The following is a 6,160-nucleotide window of genomic DNA, read 5'->3' as shown; positions in this document are numbered from 1 at the left end:
CACAAGAGAGGGGCCTATTGCCTATAAAAGAAAAGGGAAGGGGAAATAATATGTACACATTTCCACATAAAGTGTGATAGGCAATTGTGCTGGGGGATATTGTCTTTGAAAGATTGTATTTCATTAAATTTTTCTCATGACTCTCTCTCAAAAATGTTTACTCCAAAAATCAATTCATTTAGTAAAAAAAATATTTAAGTGTGAAAGATACACCTAATGGAGGAGCAGGTCATCTTGGTCACCTAGCCAATGTGAGGAGTGTTCAGGGTAACTACCCGGCAGGGCTTCCTTGCACCTGCCTTAGAGCAAAATACACCAAAATGACGCTCTTGAAAAAAAAACTCTTGGGCCCAGACTTCTCCCATTTCTGTCCCTTCCTCACTTTCTCTGGTCCGTGAGATCCTCCCCTATAAAAAATGAAAAGATGAGGATTCTTCTCATCCTAAAAGTATCAAGAATATTATCAAACACTTGTGGAGAGGTGGGTCTGTGCAGGGTCTACAGCTGAGCATTGTAGGAGATTCAAATTTGATTGACAGGTATTTAAGACCTACAGTTATACTAGTTGTTCTCAGAATGTATCCCACAACCTCCAATCAGCAGCATGAGCACTATCTGCCAACTTGTTAGAAATAAAAACTATCTGCCTTACCACAGACCTACTGAATCACAAACTCTGGAGGTTGGAACTAGGAATCTTCAGCTTAACAAGCCCTTCAGATCATTCTGATGAATGGCAGTTTGAAAACCTCTGGTTTACAGAGTATTTCTTCACACACTGTCTACAGCAAACCAGAGGTGTATTATCAACATGATCATTATGTTCCTCTGTGCTGGGCACCGTGCCAAGCTCTCTATTATCTCATTTACTCCTTCTAGCAGGTGAGAGGTAGGGGAGGCCTTGGGGGCTTGGTTTCAGCTACTTTGGTATTCCTTTACTTTGTCAGAAGAGTCCAGCTTCTTCCCATCTCAGGTCCTATTTCTCTGAGTAATGCCTACTCAACCTTCAGGGCTAAGCTTAAGGATTTCTCTCCAACGAGGCTTTCTCTGACACTTCTTAGCTTGATTAGCTCCTGCTTATAACATTTATTGCAACAAAATTTATCACAATGTAGTTGATTGTTTGGGTAGTTACCTATTTAATATTTGTGTCCACTATTAAATTGTAAGCTACATGAGTCACGGACTCTGTCTGTCTTACTCCCTAGTGTATTCTCAGTACCCTAGCACACTGCTGGTCACCTAGAGAGTGCTCAGTAACTATTTGTTGAAGGAATGAATGTGGAACAAATGAATTCCCTTTCTACATAAGAGGAAGCTAATGCTGAAAGAAGTTAACTTGCCCAAGATCACACACCTAGAAAGTATTAGAGCTAGGACTCCAAACTAGATTTTTAACTGCTATACTCATTGCCTTTCCAATTCTTGATGAAGAAAATAAAGTTCTGAGATAAAATGACCTACCTAAAGTCATATACGTAGTAATGTCTTCTAATATGTCTTCTAACATTTATGTTCTTCTATACACATTATGCTGCTTTATCCTGCCCTCCACAAACTTAGAAATAGTGGGATGAGACAAAGCATATGTATAAGAAAAATTAAAGTCATAATAAAAGAAATGAAGTGGGACATATTTACACTGGTATCATGCTTGGTACATAATAGATGTTCAGTAAATGTTTACTGAAGGAACAATGATCGTACCTTTCACCTTTAGAATATTTTCATAATGTCTCATTCTACTGAACATTTATGAACACATCCAGTGTTTCTCCATTGGAAGCTTGTTAAAATGCAGATGCCTGGGACTTTGACCTAATAAGTTGGAATCCATGGATGTGCTCTTCAGAATCTGTTTTTTCACCCATCTTCCTGGGTGATGTTCATGCCCACTAAAGTTTAAGAAACAGTCCATTGTCACAATAACCTTCCAAGGCAGGCACTGGTAGCCCTTGTGCACATGAAGAAATGCTACTCTAGGTGGAAGGAAACTTGCTGAACATCATACTAATAAGTATCAGAGATAGTAAGGATTTAAATCTAGTTTTGACTCCAAAAGCCTGTGGGCTTTCCCTTGCCACTGGAAGGAAGCAGAATGGGGCAGAAGAAAAGAGGATGGGCAGAACTGAAGAATAGGCAGAAAAGGAGAAAGGAGGGGAAAGGCCAAATGATTAATAGAGAAAATAGATTTCATTAAGAGCCCATCAGGCAGGGTTGTCAGTGTATCTTTGCTGGAAGAACTGGGAACTGAATAGAGATTTATAAGCACCCTTGTCCCTCTGCTTACCTAGTAACATTCATTCATTGTGGCCAGAAGGATAAGTTTCTTTACAAACCCAGGTTTCTTGAATGGGAGAGTCTATTTAAATAAAAATGCATTTTATTAAATACGGTGATTGTTTGTCACAAAGCAACCTCAGAAGGACTGAGCATAGACCCTTTCAGACGTGAATGGGCTTCCCAGATAAAAGACCTGCAAGAGGAGCCCCAGGTTGGATTCCTGCTACCTTTTCCACATCTGCAACAAACATCTGCATGCAGTTAGAGCTCCTGTGTTACAGAGCTAGTAAGTGGCCTGAAGATCACAGGCAGTCCCTGGGAATCAGGCAGATCATTTCACACACAGAGTGTCAGGTAATTATGAAAATCCAAGAAGGGGCCAGTAAATTTGCTCCAGACTGACTTTACATAGCAGATCATTTCTCTGCTGCTACATCTTCATTTCCCTAATGCTACTAACTGAATTCACATACTGTTCTTCAACAAGTGATAGGGAGTGCCTACTATGTACCAGTACTAATCACTTGCATCATTTAAGCTTCAGAATCAGCACTGCAATCTGGCTTTAAAGCCTCCACCAGAATAATCTACTGGAAAACTATTTCCGTTAAATTTCGTTGGCATGGCAACCACCAAGCAACACCATGGAGAGTGCTCTAAACCCCACAGCAGTCTGTTAGGGAAAGTCTGAAGACAGCAGGCCATATAAAGAGGCTAAAAAAAGGCAACGTACAGCAAGGTGTTCCCCACCCCCACTTCCCTGTTGCCCACCAATTACATAGAGTATGACTTGCTTGCTCCCCTTGGTGGGGCCAAACATGAGCCAGGAGAGAAGGTGCTCATCTTCTAGTTTGCAGGTTTCACTAGCCCAGTGCCTGGAATAGGAATGTGGAGACTCAAGATCTAATATCAGTGTCACCCCCTAATTAGCTCTGTGAAATTTGATTCAAGCTGGGCAACATCTCTGGGGTTTACTGTCCTCATTTGTAAAAGTCAGGAGCTAGAATGGACTAAGGACTTTCTAATGCTACAGTCCTAGGTGCTACTTCAATTAATGTTTGTCACAAGGAAGTTAGTATGGGTGAGATGGCTAGGGAGAAGACATGGAGAAGTTTGTCAACAGGCAGTTTGGCAAAAAGCATTACATGTCATCTCTTCTGTTATAACAGTGGACATGTATTGAGCACTTGCCATGTGCCAAGGATGGTTCTAAGTGATTTTCACATAATATGCCATTTAACCTTCCTAACATGGCTGAAGGGCTTTACTGAGATCCCAACTTCACAAATGAGTAAACTGAGTCATAGAGAGGGAAGGTAAATAGATCATTTTTACAGAGGTAATAAATTATATTATATATATACTACATTATATTATATATATATATATAAAATAAATTATATATATATTACAGAGGTAATAAATTATAAAGCTAGGATTTGAACTCAGAACTACCTAAATTCCAAACCTACATGCTTGGCCATTATTCCTCTGTATCTCTAGTTCCTAGATCATTGGCTGGCAACCTAAGGGCCCTCAAAAACTAATTGTTGAATATGAAATGAATGACTGCCATGCTAGAAGGTTCTCAGTGTCTATTATTGCCAAAGCTTCAAGCCCTTTTCTTTCTTGGTAGTTTATAATGTGAAGAGAAATCTTTGAGGCATCTCCCCTAAGCAACATGGTTGTGGGAGAGCTAGAAAGCATTTGCTATAGAATAAAGTATACAGAAAAAGATACAGTTGAAATGGGGGAATTGTTAATGAGTTTGAATTATGTAATTATGTGAAGAAAGAATTATGGAACTGATGTTCTGTCAAAACAAGGCCAGTTTTCTGGACCTAGAATACATAGGCAATTTTATTCTATTTTAGGTGAAAATTATATTTGTTTTTAGAAACAGAAAGGAAAATGAGAGCACTTATACCTATAAGCAAGAGAGAACTGGACTTGAAAATAAGACATAGGCTATAGAAATAATTCTTCTTATTGTGAAGGATTCCCCCCAACCCCACCTGACCTCCCCCACAGCAGTACAGGAATGATTTCCTAGGTTATGCTAAGTGATGCATTGGCCGCTGATGGCTAAGATCATAAGTCATGTTAACTATATAATTATTATTATAAGAGGAAAGTAGGTAGTGTTCTTCAGTCTCTACCTTCTAGTCTAATTCCTCTCTAAAAATAAATTGAGAAAGTATCAAGTATCTTAAACTTTTTATTGGAAATGAATATACATATAATAATCTTTCATATCATAAATGTAAATTCTAATGAATTTGCACTTCATACACTCATGTGACTAGCATATCAGTCAAAAAACAGAGTATTTCCCTGCTTTCCAGAACATTCTTTCATATTCTTATCAAGTACATATCCTTCTCTACTAGGATACACATCATCTTGACTTCTAACAGCATGGATTAGGCCAGCTTCTGTGTGCTTCATATAAATGAAATCCTTTGTATGTACCCTTTTAAGTGTTGGAAGACATTGCCTAATAGTATTCAAAAATCTTATGCCAATTTACAAACCTACCAATAATGTATAAGGATTCTAAATGACACACATCCTTGCCAACTCCTTGAGTTTTCTGACCTTAATTTAGCCATTCTGGTAGGTACCTATGGTTGTCTCGCTGTGGTTTAATTTACAAGTCCCTAATGAGGTTAAAGCATCTTTCCACACGATCTTTGGATATTTGGACTGTCCTCTTGTTAAGTGTCTATTGAAATCTTTTGTTCATTTTTCCTTTGGGTTTTCTGTCCTGTTCTTATTGATTAGTAAAAGTTTGTAACATATTCTAGCTAAGAGTCTTTTGTCAGTTATACATACGGGCTTTTTTTTCTCTCTTGTTAGTATCTTTTATGTCTTAAGAAATCTACCTACTCCAAGGTCATGAATATGTCTTCCTACATTCTCCTCTAAAAGCTTTATTATTTTATTTTTACATTTAGGTCTGCAATCTATTTGGAATTAATTTTTGAGTAGCAGTGTAGGAAGGGGCACAGATAGATATATTTTTTTCACATACCAATTAATCCTTCAGCATTTATTGAAAATACTGTTCTTTCACTCATTGCATTGTTGCCTTTGTTATGAATCAGGTGACCACATGGGTTCCCTAGTTTGGGTCGTTGGTTAGTTTATATAATTTTGTGTTAGCCCCATGAAGTCTTTATTGCTAATGCTTTATGATGGGTTTTGGTCTCAGGTAGTATGAATCTTCCAGCTTTGCTCTTACTCTTCAGTTTCCTTGGATATTCTTGGCCCTTTGCATTTCCATATGAATTTTAGAATCAGCTTGTCAACTTCTCCAAAAATAATCCTGCTAGGATTTTGATTGGAATAGTGTTAATTTACAGATTAATTTGGGAAGAATTGATGTCTTTACAATATTGAACTTTCCAAATATTAAAAGTTAATTTCTAAACGAATTAGTTTCTCTAAGGATGTTTATAGTTGTCAAAGTTGGAGCATTGCAAAACTTTTGTTAGAATAATTCCAATGAAGTTTCTATTTTGAAACTGTTGTAAATAGTATTTGTAAAATATAAATGATTGTGTATCCAGCAACATTGCTGATTCAATTATTAGTTCAAATAGTTTATAGGTTCTTTTGGATTTCTTGGCATATAATCATGCTGTTTCTAAATAATGATAGTTTTTTTTCTTCTTGCAAATCCTAATATCATTTTTTGAAAATATTGCAATGGCTAGGACTTCCAGTAAAATATTGAATATAGGTAATAAGAGCTGGCATCTTTATCTCATCCCCAATCTTAAAAGGAAAGTTTTCACTATTTTACCATCATGTATGATGTTTACTGTTATTTTTTGTAATTCTTTATTTGCTTGTATTTATATATCACTAACTA

The sequence above is a fragment of the Manis pentadactyla genome, chromosome 8 (genome assembly GCF_030020395.1).
Source record: "Manis pentadactyla isolate mManPen7 chromosome 8, mManPen7.hap1, whole genome shotgun sequence".
Classification (NCBI taxonomy): domain Eukaryota; kingdom Metazoa; phylum Chordata; class Mammalia; order Pholidota; family Manidae; genus Manis; species Manis pentadactyla.
The sequence above is the reverse complement of the archived record's forward strand: the minus strand, read 5'-3'. Positions refer to the sequence as shown.